At 38.7% G+C, this 17,274-nt stretch overlaps 1 protein-coding gene across 2 annotated transcripts in view; it reads left to right on the forward strand.

The window, feature by feature from the left end:
• The first annotated feature begins 593 nt into the window (after positions 1–593).
• The window catches only part of elfn2.L (extracellular leucine-rich repeat and fibronectin type III domain containing 2 L homeolog), a 93,399-nt gene continuing 76,718 nt past the window's right edge, over positions 594–17,274 (forward strand). Inside the window, exon 1 of one of the 2 annotated variants that reach the window (XR_005967054.1) lies at positions 594–1,311. The gene's annotated coding sequence lies outside the window, so the exon portion shown is untranslated. The remainder of the gene's footprint in view (positions 1,312–17,274) is intronic. The other variant, XM_018258897.2, reaches the window with a different exon arrangement.

The raw sequence follows: 17,274 nt of genomic DNA on the forward strand, positions 1-17,274 counted from the left end.
ACCTTCGCTCTGTGAAATATACACTTAAAGTTGTTGTTAAACTACAATTCACAGAATCCTCTACAATAAAAAAAAAACTACAAACAGTTCAATGCCACAAGTGAAGAGGGTGATTCCGTGCCACAAGCTAACGATGGGTGCTGGAGTTTGTAGCTTGGCAACAACCGGAGGACTTTAGCTGTTGAGAGACACATCTTTGCATGTTTTTCCAAGTTGGGGATCCCATTGCCCCTCCACTGATCTTGGCCCCTCACTTCTATAGCTCTTGACGTATCCTTTTTGTGGGGAAATCACCTATTCCCCACCATCCTTTATATTGTCTGTTGTTTTGTTTGTGTTTTTTCATAGACCTTATATCCCTCATATCCTGCTCGTTATTTGTTAGATGCATCCCTCCCTTTTCTCTCCCACCCTCATGGCTTCCACCCATACACACAATCCTGATTCTCTCTTTTTTCCCATTGCTCCTGGTCTATACCTTTCCTGTCATTCCCTCCATTCATCCAATCATTGTTTTTTTTAATCTCCTCAAATCTCCTCAACATTCTAGCTGGCTTCCCTGGCTTCTCATTCACCACTTAGTTTCCCCTCTCTCTCATTCCTCACATCTCCCTCCCAATCCCAATTCCTCTCCCCCTCTCTCTCTCTCTGTCTCTCTGACTTTTCAGTCAGGTCTGACCCACAGTAATCTCTTTCCTCAGCTCTCCATCAGCCTTGTAGAGTACTGACTAAGCCTCTTTCATTATTCCTTTATGTTTCCCATTTTACAGCTCGTTTTCTCTTCAGAATTCCCTCAGTTTCTCCCATGCATCTCCTGTGCAGTCTCCCTTAAGTGTAAATGAATAGACTGTATTCATTACATTTTTACATTTCATTCTGTTTAATTAATTGTGCTCTTCACCCATCCTCTTTTGCTTTCTCATTCTGTTTTCTCACCAGCTCTCCCCATCCCCTGCCTCTCTTCATTCCTCCTCTCTGTGCTCTGCCACTCTCTCACTGTTTCCCTATCTTCTCTCCTCCATCCTCCTCCTCCTCATTTGCTTGCTCCCCCTCCCTGATATCTCCTCTGACTCGCTGTGTGGGTGCCTATCTGTTGGAGTAAGACAGCTGGGGAGATCTGGAAAGATTTCTGTCTGGGTGCCTGTCTCTGGCGCCGCAAGGGAGGCAGCTCTGCTGGTGACACCATACAGGGGGAGAATTGGTGACAGGAAGAGCAAGGAAAGTGACAGGGACACCGGTTGCTAAGTGGACGAGCAGATCCTTCACGCCATAGAGGATCATGAGAGCAAGAGCCAACTGATACAGACACTGGTAAACTGCATGTGTATGTGTTTGGCACAATGTACAGATATGTTTGGTCTGAAAAATATTCTGTGATTCATCTAATGATCTCTCTAGCAATCTTACTTTACATCTACTGTATATTTCTATCAATCCATCATCTATCTTTATATAGATCTACCTTATGCCATAGTTCTTACATGTGCCAGTCTATGTGCCATTTCACCCAAGTACATGTGTATCCAGTAATACAGATGCCAGTGTTTATACATCCATGCCCCAATATGCAGCATTTGTCCAAAAGAGAAAAAAAAATCTTATAAACATATGGTAATATAAGCAAGTAAAACCAAGGAGCATGTAATTCCATTTGCATGTGCCTATACATGTCATTGTGCATTAATCTTGCATGGCGTGTGTGATTGTGTGTGTGCATATGTTATTGGCAACGCTTTCTTCTGTATATCATGTTGCCATATGTTGTGCATTTATATAATAGCCTCGGCAATGAATGTGGGTCTGTGCACGCTCATATGTAGAAGACCTCATTGTTTCAGGGTTTCCTAGAGAATGTTGCAATTATTGGGTCGGACACTTGTTATGTGCTCGCTAGAAATGTCTGGATATTTTCATTGGTTTATGTGTGATAGGATCTGCAGATTTGTGATTAACAGAGTGAGCTTTCTGCCTCTTACTTTCTGTGTGCCAGCATGTATTTAAGTATTCTCTTTATTTGTATAGCTGCAGATATTTCAAATAAAACACTGCCTGTAGGTCTAAATGCCTATGCATATGTGTTACTTAGTTATGCCAGAGTGTGTACATACAGTGTACAAAGGGCACCTAGAGTATGTTACATGCTTGTGTATTCAGTATGTGTGGTTTCTTCTAAAATAGGTTTATTTGTGGATCCTTATATATGTGAAAGTTAATATATGTACAGTACTGTGAGTGGGAGTTAGTTAGGTGTCCTGGGCTGTCTGTGCATTAGTGTTTCTAGTATGGAAGTATGAACACATGAACATGGCCATATAATTCATTAATATTTCATTTTGTCTTTGTATGTTTGTATTTTTTGTATATATTAGGTGTTTGTGTGTATCACCAAGTGTTTTGCTGGAACATGTGCCAGAAGCCAGATTTCATCTGCATTAAGTAATTCTGCATCTGTTTGTTTTTGTCTGTTTATACACTGTTGAATTTGCATTGCAAATCTTTGTGTGACCAATTCTATGGTTGAATGTGTGTGTATTTACTCTCTGAATACTTTTCATATTTTGGGGACTGAGTAGACTGATTGAAGCCTGGAGAAACGTGAATATGTATGAACTGCGGAGGTCCTACCCTCTACATCTTCTTATACTCCTTTACACTGTTCATAGGATCTTCTTCATTAGAGACGTTTCTTCATACTGGTATAACAATGAAAACGCCAAATTATCTTAAAATGTGCATTTTCCATGTGTTCGGACTAAAATGCTTGGAATTCAGGCTTACTATGTTTCTTGCTTCCCTGTTTTGTCTGGAGTAATCTGTATAAAGTTTTGTAGAATGTATCGTACACAAGTGACGCTTTGAATGGTTTGATTATTCAGTCTGGGATACTGCCTCCTGTCCTGCATTCCTTGATACATGAAGTCCCTGTGTTTCTTTGCGTTATTAGATCATGGTTATTACCATTGGTCCATGCATCACTACTATGGTTCCTTTTCCATTGATAGTCAAGTGGCAGATTTATTAATAGCTTTACATTCCCTATTTTGATATTTTTATCATTGTAACCATTGTGGGTCTTTTCATATGTAATCTGGTTAATGGATAAGGTCTACTGTATACTACTTGGCAGTAAGCTGATGGCTTCAAGCTGGATCCCTATTGCGTGTAAAATAACATAACGTATAACATATAATAAAGGGCTAATGCAAAAATGTCAACATAGAGTTTTCCGATAATGTTTTCAGCAAATTGCCCATAAAATAGTGCAGGAGATTCTATTGTGCACTGGATTAAGGTGTATCATTACATCTGTAATATGGGACCTCTTTGGCTATGGTAACAGCCTGCCTTCATACTTCCTAACTTGCTTGCTTAGTCCATTTTTAAAGGGATACTGTCATGGGAAAAAAAACATTTTTTCAAATTTCTTCAGTTAATAGTGCTGCTCCAGCAGAATTCTGCACTGAAATCCATTTCTCAAAAGAGCAAACAGATTTTTTTTATATTCAATTTTGAAATCTGACATGGGGCTAGACATATTGTCAATTTCCCAGCTGCCCCAAGTCATGTGACTTGTGCTCTGATAAACTTCAATCACTCTTTACTGCTGTACTGCAAGTTGGAGTGATATCAACCCCTCCCTTTTCCCCCCCAGCAGCCAAACAAAAGAACAATGGGAAGGTAACCAGATAACAGCTCCCTAACACAAGATAACAGCTGCCTGGTAGATCTAAGAACAACCCTCAATAGTAAAAACCCATGTCTTACTGAGACACATTCAGTTACATTGAGAAGGAAAAACAGCAGCCTGCCAGAAAGCATTTCTCTCCTAAAGTGCAGGCACAAGTCACATGACCAGGAGCAGGTGGGAAATTGACAAAATGTCTAGCCCCATGTCAGATTTCAAAATTGAATATAAAAAAATCTGGATTTCAGTGCAGAATTCTGCTGGAGTAGCACTATTAACTGATGCCTTTTTAAAAAAAAACATGTTTTCTGATGACAGTATCCCTTTAATATTAGAATATTGTTTCATGATTACTTCCCCATATTAAAGGATACTAAACTGGATACTAAACTGTTATAACAAATATGGGTAGAAATGTTGTATTTTATAATCGGAGCTTACTGCACCAACCTATAGTTTCAGAATGTGTATAACAGTTATGATTAAGGCCTTCAAAATTGTGCACAGGAGCTCACCATCTTGAATTTTATTGATTGTCAGTGATACTGCATATGCTCAGTGAGCTGCTGTTGAGAAACTAAGCTTAAGGATTGTTGCAAATCATTACGCAGAAAATTAGGTTCACCTGTCATAGAAGCTGATGCTACAGGACTGATTATTAAATTCTGATGCAAACTGCATTGGATTCTGATCTGCCATGTAATGAAAATTTTAATTCATTACTACTTATCAGTCTGGTACTGTAGCTTTAATATTCTATTTATATATATATATAAATATATACATGTATATTGTGAGTTAGTCCCTAAGCTCAGGTAACAGATAGCAGCACAGAGCATCTGCAGTGAATCAGCAAAAAAGAAGATGGGGAGATACCAGGGGGAATATTCAGATCCACAGATCTTCCCTGCCAAAGAACTGTGGTTGCCTTGGGCTGGTACAATATCTTAAAACATAATGTGCAGCATTCCTAGCCTACATCTAAGTTAAGCTTTAGCTCTCCTTTAATGGCAAACATGGAATTCCATCCATAAAACCTTCTTGGACTTGGGTGGGTCTAACCATTGGCTTGGACAATCTTTACACTGATCACTTTCAATGTCAGATTTTTATTTTTATATTTAGCTTTTTTGAGCTTTAATGGGCCCCACAGCAAATTTGTTTTCAGGCTCCTAAAATATCTAGATGTTGAACGTTTTTACCAATAATGATTGAAATTGTATATGAATCAGTGCTTCCTGAGGCCCCTATACCTCCTGGGCCCCTTTGCAGCCGCAGGGTCTGCTTCCTCTGTATTTATGCCCCTGGGCAGTGGCATCTTCTTCTTAAAACTTCACTGCAGATGGGGATCCATCACAGTTTGGTGTGATCTGGTGCTCCTCCTGAATCGATGAGTACTGATCTTGCATGTTTACTGAAGATAAATGTCCCTCATTACTTCTAAAGAGGGATATTTCTTACACTTTCCTGAAGAGAGTTGTTTCTTGTTGTTTTCTAATGGTGATTTTTCCCTTATAATTCTGCTAGATGCTGAAAAGCCTCTGAGCTGCTGGAATAATAAAGATATAGACCCTTGAAAATGACTCAAATCTTGAGGATGGGTATTCTTCAAAATTTTGTGGAAAATGCTGCATCTCATATTTTTCTGAGGTTGACTTTTGCTGGTTTTCAATATGCATACTCCACAAAAGTATGTGAAACTAATAACATTTATACTTTGGCTATCATACTATGTAGGCGCTTAGAGTCTGAAATAATGCAATGGAGACACAAAACTCTAATCCATCATGGTGACAACACATACACTTGTGTGCAGATAGATAGATAGAAAGCCCTTTCTTCATGCCACACTTATTCAGGTCACCAGCACAGAGCCTGTGTTTACATTTTCTAAATTGTGTCAAAAATTCTCTTGCACTATGCTCTTGTTTATTTGATGTATACTCTGCTGATCATTCTCATAGCAAGTTGGTTCACAGCTCAAACACTGCTACATCTGCCCTAGTTAACAAAGTCCACTGCTACCAATTATTCGCTGTCTGTATAAATGGTACCATCCAAAATATATTGTAGTTATTTTTCATTCGGCTTTAATTTTTGGTGGTGGAGGTTTTTTTTTCTGTTCTGTGATCAGAACACTTTGCTAGATTTAATAGAAACTATACTCATACTGTGGGAAGCCACGATCCCTCGTGCACATCTTAGTAGTAGATTGTATTAAAGGAGAATGAACCCCTTGTAATAGCTGAATTATCATCCAGAGCCCTCCCTAAATGAAACTGTTTTCTCTACCTTATTCTGTAAAGCAGAGTAGAGCAGTGAGATTGGTGGGTGCCATCTAGTGCCACTGCAGGTCGTCTAACAGCAGCACATGCAATTCTATCTGATGTGGACCTGGCGTCAATGTAGATGAGGACATGAAGCAGAAGGGGATGTTGTCCTTCAGCCCCTCTTCACTACTCTGCTTTATAGACCAAGGTTGTAGCAACAGCTGGGTTTAGTTGGTCCTAAGTGATGCACTTTGGGTGGGTGGAGGGAGGTCCAATTGTCAATAAGGTTTTTTCTCTCCTTTAGTTTCAAGGGATGTGTATCATACTTTCACTATATAAAGAGTTTTACTTTACTTTACTAGAATTCCTACCATTTAGCTGCGTGTCTTATACTCCATTCTTGTTCTTAATGTCTCTTGTTAACATTTATTGTCACCAAGCTCTGTCAATTATGCAAGTTTGTGTAGGCCTGGACAAACAGGGATGAGTTTGGTGTGTTTGGGCAGCTTTAATATATTGCAATTTATGGATACACAAACCATGTTATGCTCATATCTTGCACCTCCCACACATACATTGAGTGCAAATCTAAATACGCCGTTCACTTCACGGAGAATACTGAAGCAATGAAGATGACGCCCGTGAGCTCCGCTGCACTGACTTTGTATGTGCGGTCAGTAATCCTACAGGGGGCACAATTCTGGGTTAACACTTAGCAGGGGGAAGCAGGGGGGAGGCAGGGAGTGGGTCAGTGGGGATTTTTGACTAAAGGGGGTTTTAGTTCTCCTTTAAAGGTTTGAATGCCAGCAAATTTCCTACTACTTAGTTAAACTGAAGAAGGCACTTGGATGAGTGGTGAAACATTTTCAAGAAAACACAAAGTCCAGTTGCTTTATACTTATTTCTACTAGATGCTGCATGTCATGACCTGGATGAATGAAAATCTTTATCGATTATAGAAATACAGTGTATTTTGTATGCTGTGTATAAATGCTCTTCTGTGTTAACTATGGGAAGAATCAGTGTGCAAATCATTGTTTTCCTAGGGGTAGGAATGCTAGGACACAACCCTACTTTATGGTGATTCCCAAGACAGTTAAAAGGGCCTGAGTTTTAGTTAATTCCATGTTAAAGGGGGTATAATGTCCACAGACTGAGTAAGCAACAATGAAGTTGTATCTTGAGGCAAGAGGCATCTGAGAAAGCTTAAGTCTGGCAAGGGCACCCCATGGAGGCAGTTTAGCTAGATGAAGGTTAGATATTAAGGATAGATGTTTAAGGAACATAGGGCATTGGGGTTATTTAGTGAACAGCCTTGAATCCACTAAAGACAGCAAACTGTTTATTACCCTTGGTGAGTAATCCACCTGCATACTGGCTCAGGTGCATAGACTACCCATGGAAATCATCTAAGGAGGTGCCCTATAATTGCCATTGATGTAACCCAACTGTGACAAAGAGCTGCCTCTATTGATTCTGAAGATTGATTCTGTTGTGACACCTGCATTTGCCTGTTCCGGTTACTTTATTGTTTATTAATTGGTTAAGAACCACTGGCGCCCATCTGATCGATGTTGCATAAGACCATGCACTCCATTTCTCCAAGCTAAGTGAAAGCTCAACCTTGAGCGTAATAGTTAGTAGTTTAACTTCTGTTCTGCAAATAATGAGCCAAGAAGGGCCACAGTATTAGAGCTCAAAGTTTGAACCTATGCAACCAGCACTATGGTCTTTTTATGGGGGTGCAATAGATTTTAGATTATATGGCTTTTAAAGTGTTGATTCTTCCAATAGTGATTAGCAAAAAACAGGTACATCATGATTATGACGAGAAAATCCTCTTGTATTCATTCCGTCACAGTTTTTGTCAATTTCCATATGTTTTTTTATATTGATCCGTTTTTGTACAGTAATATGGAACATGCCAGTGAAGTCTAATAATAATGATAATAATAATAATATGCAGGCAGGTGTTGTCTCAGAGGCTAGATATTGTTTAAACTCCACTGGATACTGACTCAGTGTTGAATATAGATGTCTCGCAGCAGGTTAGGGCTGAGCTATATCCCTAACAATGTAATGGGGGTTGATGTCAATAACTGCATAATGGGTAATGTACACTAAAAATAGATACAAACAAAGAACAGGCATTGTGAATGCTAGTACAGACAGAACTCATACCCGTGCAAGCAGGTACTTAAAAAAAGGAAAAGATAGAAATCTTTTTAAAAAAGTAAAACATTAAAAACATATTTCAGTTGTTTAGCATATGTTTTTCTAGAGAGCTAGCTGCCCTTTAAAGGGATAGTGGCGCATTACAGATTTGGACTGGAACAGGGCAATATGACTTTGAATATCTACCTGCCACTAATTTAATGTTCTTAAACTAAAACACTGCCTCCCCACCTCATTAGGATTGCCACCTGCCCGGTCAAAATGATGCTTGATGCCAATGTTATTAATAAGAAAAAACGTCAATAATATAGGAAGGCCGGTATTTTTTTCCAGAAAAGGTGGCAACCTTACACCTCATCATCTCAGATAGCAACAACTCTTCAAAAGATCCAATAGGCTTGAGGACAAATATATTGTTTGCCTAAGCCTATCTTCAGATGTCACCTCTTTAAAGAGTACAATGTGCCATTGTGATTGGATTAGTGGAAGAGTTTATATGCCGAGAACTTCCCACACCAGTCAGTTGAACCGAAGAAGCTGCTCGGATGAGTAGTGAAAAGTCCATTTGTTTTTAGCTTTACCTAAACTAGATATACCATGACCTGGATGAATGAAAATCTTCATAGTCACTCAGCCTATCAAGTTTTTGTGCTCCCCCCCAAGCCCAACATCTACTGGTGACAGTAGTAGTAGAAGTAGTGTCGCTGGTCAATGTGAGTAATTAAAGAGGGACTTCCTGTAAGAACCTGGAGTAAGTAATAGCAATAGGCAGGTCAGAAACCTGCATATACTGTAAACTTAAGTCACTGCTTTCATACCTGTTCCCAAATCCCACCCACATTTTTAACACAGGGGAGAGTTGGTGCAAGTGCATCACAAAAGATTAGCTCTAAGTCTGATCCTCCACCTCCCTGAACCCATGCCTGGGGCTAAGATTCTTGGTTGGTACTCTCCTCACTTGCAGGTTTTAAGCCTACCTGAACATCTCTAGTGGACTGGACCACAGGTATACCAGAGAATATCCCATGATTAAAATTTTATTCTACAATATATATAAGTGTATACAGTATATAAGAATTACAATGCCTACTCATTCTTTAAATGCATAGCATACATTGGAAACATAATTCTACAGCTGGAATACAAAAAACCATAGTGTAAAGAACCATATGGCCAGGTAACTAAACCCCACTTGTAAATGTTATGATCCACTGTAAATAATATGTAACCAGTAACTAATATATTTTTCTCTTTTTTAAGGACTAAAACTCTATTAAATGTTATTTTTTATGGCCCACAGGCACTTTATCCATCATGGGATGGTGTAGCAGCAATCAACTAAAATTGTGCAGTAACCATATTTCTTGAGAAACTAAAAAAGAGGAATATTACTGTTAAGGTGGCCATACATGAGTAGAGCTGCTTGATTGTAGAGGTCGCCAAACAACTGAATATTGCCCCAATGTGCCCACCTTGAATGGGCAATATGGGGCTGATCTAATCATAGGACCCTATGGCCAATGCCAGAAATGCAGGTGGTCGGAGCAAGGACCAAATGAACGAACCAATGCGGTCCTTGATCCAATGGGATTTTTAAACCTACCCGATCAACAAAGGCCAGATATTGGTCAGGGAATCCTGTCGGAGGGCCCCATACACTGGCCAATAAGCTGGCAACTGACCAATTGGGAATTGCAATAAAATACAACCAAAATGTAGTGGATATTTAGTAAATGTTGCACTAATACGTCTTATAATTAATTTATCAATAGCTTAGAGATATTAAATGGCCTGTTAATGAAGCCCCTCAATCTAAAAGTCAACAAATTGCTTCTGAAATCTATCTGGGACAGCACAATTAAAATTTTGGTATCAGGAGAAAAAAATTGTTAGTTTGAGAGAGAACTCACAGATATCCTATTCGAGGCAGTGCATCTGCCAAGAAACAATATTCACAAGAGCACAAAAATGAATTAAAAATCAAAATACAGATACAGGATAAATTATCTGTAAACCCATTATCCAGAAAGCTCCAAATTATGGGAAGGTCATCTCCCATAGACTCCATTTTAATCAAATAATTCAAAATTTAAAAAAGTATTTCCTTTTTCTAGGTAATAATAAAACAGTTCCTTGTACTTGATCCTGACAAAGTTATAATTAATCCTCATCGGAGGTAAAACAACCCTATTGAATTTATTTAATGTTTAAAATATTTTTTTAATAGATTTAACTTATGGAGATACAAATCACAGAAAGATTCCATATCCATTCTGGATAATTGAACTCGTAATACCTGTAGCATACACAACTTTCATATACCGTACTAAACATTCACTCAAACCAGGCATACTGCATGTCTAGCATTTTGAGAAAATAAAATACAGCTCAGACAATCATTTTTCCTCTAAAATGATCTGTATAGAAGGTGACATGTAGGTAGGAATACAAGCCGGGGTGTTTCATACGGGATTTGAGACCTAGAGGTTCACAGGACTTTAGGGTTTTTAGAGTTGATGTTGGTCGTTGAAGTTTGCAGTTCTTAGATTTATAGAAAACTTTGTACAGAGAATGGAAATAGAAAGATAAGCACTGAGATCCCCAGCACAGAACATGATTCATCCACTCTAGCTCACATGGCTTGCTGTTCACAATAGGGGCTTCCATGGTTACCTGTGCTAGCACTGGTATTTCACTGCAGCTGGGGTTGTCACCTGCCCAGGAATGATGACATTGTTATGAATAGAAAAGAAAGCTTAAAAAATTAGGAACGCTGGTATATTTTGCGGTTTAAGTGGCAACACTAGTTCTCCTTAATGAAACATTACTGCACCATATTGTAACACACCATATTGTAATACATTCTAGCTGTAAACTAGTACAGGTATAGGATCTGTTATCCAGAATGCTAGGGACGTGGGGCTTTCCAGATAAGGGGTCTTTACGTAATTTGGATCTACTAAAAAATAATGTAAACATTAAATACGCCCAATACGCTGGTTATGCTTCCAATAAAGATTAATTATATCTTCGTTTGGATCAAGTACAAGCTACTGTTTTATTATTACAGAGAAAAAGGAGATCATTTTTAAAAATTTGGATTATTTCATTATAATGGAGTCTATACGATCATAATTCTGAGCTTTCTGGATAATGGGTTTCCGGATAAGGGATCTCATACCTGTACTGTATTGAAAATATTTTATCCAAAGTACATAAAATCATGACAATTAAATTAAGATGCTAATAATATTTATATGTGTTTGAAGGGGGGAATACATCCAAATTACAAAACCAAATGATACTCTTGGTTTGCACAAGCAGCATTTGTACATCCTCACACCCTGACATATTCAACTATTGCTTTCAGGGCTCTACGAATGATGAGGGTCTCAACAGAGAATAATTATTTCCCTCCAATAAAAATGTAAAATCTTCCACAAAAAAATAATGTTGTCACCCCATGGGCAAAATGTAGGGTACATTATCGGTATGGCACACTGTGACTGGCTGCCGGTAAGGAGCTTTAAACTGTAACCAATCAGCCAATCATAGGGTGTTTCATGCTCAATATCAACACATCTGCAAAGAAGCTTTACATTTTGTAGGGTTTCAAAGTACAGGTGTGGAATCCATTATCCAGAAACTCATTATCCAGAAAGCTCCGGATAACGTACAGGTTGTCTCCCATAGACAGACATTTTATCTAAATAATCCAAACTTTTTATAATGATTTCCTTTTTCTCTGTAATAATAAAATAGTACCTTGTACTTGATCCCAACTAAGATATAATTAATCCTTATTGGAAGCAGAACCTGCCTATTGGGTTTATGTAATGTTTACATGATTTTATAGTAGATGTAAGGCATGATGATCCAAATAACGGATCCTTTATCCTGAAAACCCCAGGTCCTGCACATTCTGGATAACCGGTCCCATACCTGTACAATCAAATACCTGAAAATACAAATTTATATACAGAGGTTAACAAACAAATTTTAACTGCAATTTCCAATTAGGACCCATGCTTAACTATCTTAAATGTCTCCCAACATAACCTCAGGCCCACTGCACACAAGCAATTTTCTACCAGTGGAGAAATGCCCAAACCAAGCCAAGCAGCCTTAAATGTAAACCCCCTGTCCTCTGTCACATTCTACTTCATTATACAGAGGGATTCTATGTGGTCTGCTGGTTTGTTTGACTTTGGGATCAGGAACTATAATGTGGTTTTATTTTCATTTTAAAATGTTGTTCTGTTTAGCGTAACAAAACTTTAGACATTTCCTAATTAATGGGCAAAACTTATGTTCAGCACAGCCCCTATTCAATGAGCCAAGGGGGGTATAGCGTCTTTCTAAAGTTAAGGTGGTAAAGGGCCAGGGGTGTAACTAAAGAGGAAACGGACCCTGCGGCTGCAGGGGGCCCTTGAGGTATAGGGGATCCACAAGTCCCTACTTATTGAGCAATTTCAATATACAGTATTTGGGTTAAATTGGACAACCTCTAGATATTTTAAGGGCCCTAAAATACATTTGCTGTGGGGCCCAGTAACATCTAGTATCGCCACTGTAAAGAGCCTCCTACTTTTAAGAGACTTGATAATTAAAATATAACAATAATGCGTTCATTTGCAGGGGAGTGCAGGAATAGACACATTAAGCTTTTTTCAATGGGGCTGTACTCACACAGGTGCGTGTAGGCGCTGTACGCAGGAAAAATGCAGCATGTTGCGTTTCAACCTGCGTTCGGTGCCTACACGCGCCTGTGCGAGTACAGCCCCGTTGAAAAAAGCTTAATGCATCTATTCCTGCTCTCCCCTGCGACTGAACGCAGAAAAACCGAACGCAGGGGAGCGCAGCTTCAACTGCTCGTCTGTAAAAGCCCTTAAGAGCTGCAATAATACCATTTCATGCACCTTGCCTCGGCTATTCCCAATTTTACTAAATGCACCAGCCATTCTTTCAGGTCATTTTCTGTAAAAGGAAGCTTATACTGTATATTCTACGGGGCTGGCATTGAGTATGTCGTATATATTGTAGCCTTGATCTGTTTGGTGATATAACTGTTAGTTGTATGGAAGAACTGCAAAACTAGGTCTGACAAAATAAAGCCTGAGGGGCTCATTTGAAAGTATGGGCTTGCGCTGACAGCTGCAGGGTTCTATTTCTGACCTTTTTCGCTTTAAGAACCTAATAGTTGGCAGATGCTGTATAGAGCTGTCATGTTGCTATAAAGAAAGCAGATTAAATTGTACTTTTGCGTGTTAAACACCAGGGACGCTATTACCACTTTTGCACATAGCAATTTCAATTACAATTTTTCTACAATGAAATCATTATCATTGAACATTGAAAGAAACCTTTATTCTCACAATAATGTGTAGGGAGCTGCGCTAGTGAGTAGAAGTAATCTTCACCCTATTCCAGAAGCCCACAATGTGAGTATAATTTGCATTACTATTTTAATCTGCCAGTAAAATGGTACATTTAAAATATTTTATTTGCATTTAAATACTATATCTTTTGACTAGCATCTGCAACTGATATATTTCTTGGTAGCAAATCTCGTTTCATAAAAGAAACATGTTCACCGTATGTTGAGAGCCATGAATGACATCTGACGTCTGTTTTTATCTTCACTTAAGTACTTAATCCATTGTATTCTAAATAGTTATTCTGTTTATCTGTTGTACCATGTGAGCCCTACAGCCCTACTCTACAACCCTCTGTTTATATAGTAAATACATAGTATGTATATAAGCTTCTAAAGTAAATATGGATAATGTTTAAGAAGAGCAGTATAACATTACAGTATATTTTTTAAAAAAAATGTTTTTGCTGTTACTGACCCTTTACTGTGAAATGACTAGTGATGGGCGAATTTGCGCCGTTTCGCTTCGCCGCGAAATTCGCGAAACGGCGAAAAATTCGCGAAACTGCGCCGGTGTCTCGTTTTTGACGCCGGCGTCTCGTTTTTGACGCCGGCGCCCGTTTTTGACGCCCGTTTTTTATTTTGTACAGCCTATCTATTTATTCAGTTTTTATATTTACACTGAACTGTTCCTTTAATATAAAGATATGAAACATTATGGCGAGCAGGGACACTCTGACCCATAAGTCCCATAGGGTCTAAGTTTCATGATAGAGGAATCGTCCTTTCACTTTAATGGTAAAACACCTGAAAACTTACGAACAGGTGCCTTACAACCTAATAATGCTCCTTTGTCAAAAAACACTTTGTTTTAAAACTTTTCACTGGAAGCAGCAGTTGCCAATACGTGTCGGGCTGAGAAGTGCCACATGTGCTACCAGTCTAAAATTGTGGTACTTTATTGCTTAAAGGGACAGTATACCCCTTGTTCAGCATGAGTGCAATGAATAGAGCTTGTTGCTTCTTCACTTTGCCAAATCTGGGCATCACTTGGGCATGCCCCCTGTTATATAAAAACCAGTGGACTGCATCAATGTCCTTGTATTTTATTTAAATATAAATATGAAACTGATATAAGGACTTTGGGAGTAGATAAATGGGTATAATAAGAAAAAACAAAACAAAAAGCCAGAAGTAAAGGCAAAATCTACAAGCATTGCCAGCAGCACCTTTATAAGAAGTTTATATTCCTATCATTTACCTACATATATATCCATATATTAATTTACAGTCCACAAAGTCACAGGGAAAGAGTTGCAGTTTCCCTTTCATTAGTAAGATACTCACAGATATAAATATTGCCAGTGTAGGTACAGGATAATCATTTTATTTCCTACGCTCAGATCCAGTATCCAGAACAATACAATTGTCATATACAGATATGAGTATTCACAGCTTAGTGAGCTAATAGACACTTCCATCCATTAAATTTCTGGCTGTGCGTTGAGCTCACTGTACATAAATTTAGTACCTTTGCAGTAGCAGAGAGACCTTGTCACGGCATAACGCTGTATTTCTCTATCACATTGTTATATTCACTCTACTAAATCTCATTGATGGAGCATTGAGATCACACAGTGTATTACTCAACAAGCAGTGCATTATTTTCATTGCACATGTGCACTATACATTGCTGACACCACATTAAGGTCACCGTACATTAAATCACTTACACTGCTTCCTTCCACATCAGAAATACTCTAACAATAAATGTTGCCAGGCAACAAGAGCCTCACACTGATTTTGGGGGTCTTGTTAGCTAGGGTGGAGGATTTTCCAGTTCCCATGGAAACAGGATTATACATACATGTATATATTCCCAAGGGGATCCGTTTCGGAATTCATAGAACTACAGTGTAGGGTATTAATTATTTATTTTCCATTAGATTATGGTGCCTGCTTGCACATTTCATTGGTTAGCGGTTTATGAGTCCGGTAAGATTTTAGTTCTTATGTGCCAGTTGTTATTGGCATTATAAAGCATGACCTGATTCTGAGGCAAAACATACCAAATATATCTACAGTATTTATGGATTGGGTTTAGAATAGTCTAGTATCTTCCTTTAATATAGATATTAAACTATGATGGTGTGCCGTACTGTAGGGACAGGACACCCTTTGCATATACACATTAGTGATGTGTTCAGGGTCGGACTGGGGCGTCTGGGGCCCACCAGGACTGCTATTGCCGTCGGCCACAGCACCTCCAATGCGTGCACCGCCCAGCGCCATTCTTATGCACTGTCTTGGGCCAGTCACTGCAGGAAAAAGATGCTATGGCTGCAGATCTGACTTGGTGGGGCCCACAAGACCCCGGGGCCCACCGGGTTTTTTCCCGGTGTCCTGCCGGCTCAGTCTGACCATGGATGTGTTTGCCTCCTTTTATAAAGAGAGAGATTCACTTCAAACTTTCCATGGCAACAGTCCAAACAACAAGGATATTGCTCTTGGTACCAGTGACAGGGTGTCTGATTCTTTTTATTATATAACTCTAGACATATATGGGACACTTTGCACAATTCCATCAGAACCAAACTGACAAGGATTGCTCCACAAAACAATGTGCTTCCCAGCTCTGTTGGCGATGAAAAGGATTAAATATTTATGCGTGCCCACACATGTCTCCCGTCTCTGGCTGTTATATAGGGAATGTTCTTATTTATTTGTTTAATGTTACAAAGGTGTGAAGACAGCAATCAGTTTCATTGGCACCGTTACTGTTCCAACTGATTCGGTTTAGTACCCAGTAAATATATGATTCCTGTCAGATTTAAAAAAAAAAAAAAAAAAACTTTGGGCATCCAAGCCTAAAGCTGGAGAAATGTTAAAGGAAATCTATACCCCCAAAATGAATCCTTAAAGTGGACCTGTCACCTACACATAAAAAGCTGCATGATGAAAGTCCTTTGCAAATTAAACATGAAACACAAATTATTTTTTTTTATTAAAACATCCATACTTGTTATAAAGGTGTTTAAATATCTGAGCTGTCAATCAAATATTATCTGCCCCTCTTCTATGCCTGAGGCATAGAGGTGGGGCAGTCAATTACTTTCACTTTCCATTCAGCGTTTCCTACATGTCACTTCACTTCTTACATTACTCCTTCCCTCCCCAGGTGCTATAATTATGTAGAACACTGTGTATGGGCATTAGATTCCCAATTCTCGTGCTTACACAAGATTTTGGGGTGACACACAATTTGTCTAAATAATAGTGTCCACAAAATGGCTGCTGCCTGCTTGGTGTGATAGTGTAATATCAAAAGTGAAGAAGACGTAATTTAAATAATAAATATAGCGTAAGTAAACTTTATTTCGCTCAACTAACGTGATAGAAAAGAATTTGGAATTGTTTCTTAGGGTGACAGGTCCCCTTTAAGCAACAGATAGTTTATATCATATTAAGTGACATATTAAAAAATCTTACCAAACTGGTATATATATTTAAGTAAATCTTGCCCTTTTACATCTCTTGCCTTGAACCACCATTTTGTGATGGTCTGTGTGCTGCCTCAGAGATCACCTGACCAGAAATACTTCAACTCTAACTGTAACAGGAAGAAGTGTTGAAGCAAAAGACACAACTCTGCTGTTAATTGGCTCATGTGACCTAACATGTATGGTTTGTTTGGCATGTTTGTGTGCACAGTGAATTACAACACCTATAAAAAAATTTAATTTTTTATTTTTTAAAATGGCAATTTTTTA

The sequence above is a fragment of the Xenopus laevis genome, chromosome 4L, assembly GCF_017654675.1.
Source record: "Xenopus laevis strain J_2021 chromosome 4L, Xenopus_laevis_v10.1, whole genome shotgun sequence".
Taxonomy (NCBI): Eukaryota; Metazoa; Chordata; class Amphibia; order Anura; family Pipidae; genus Xenopus; species Xenopus laevis.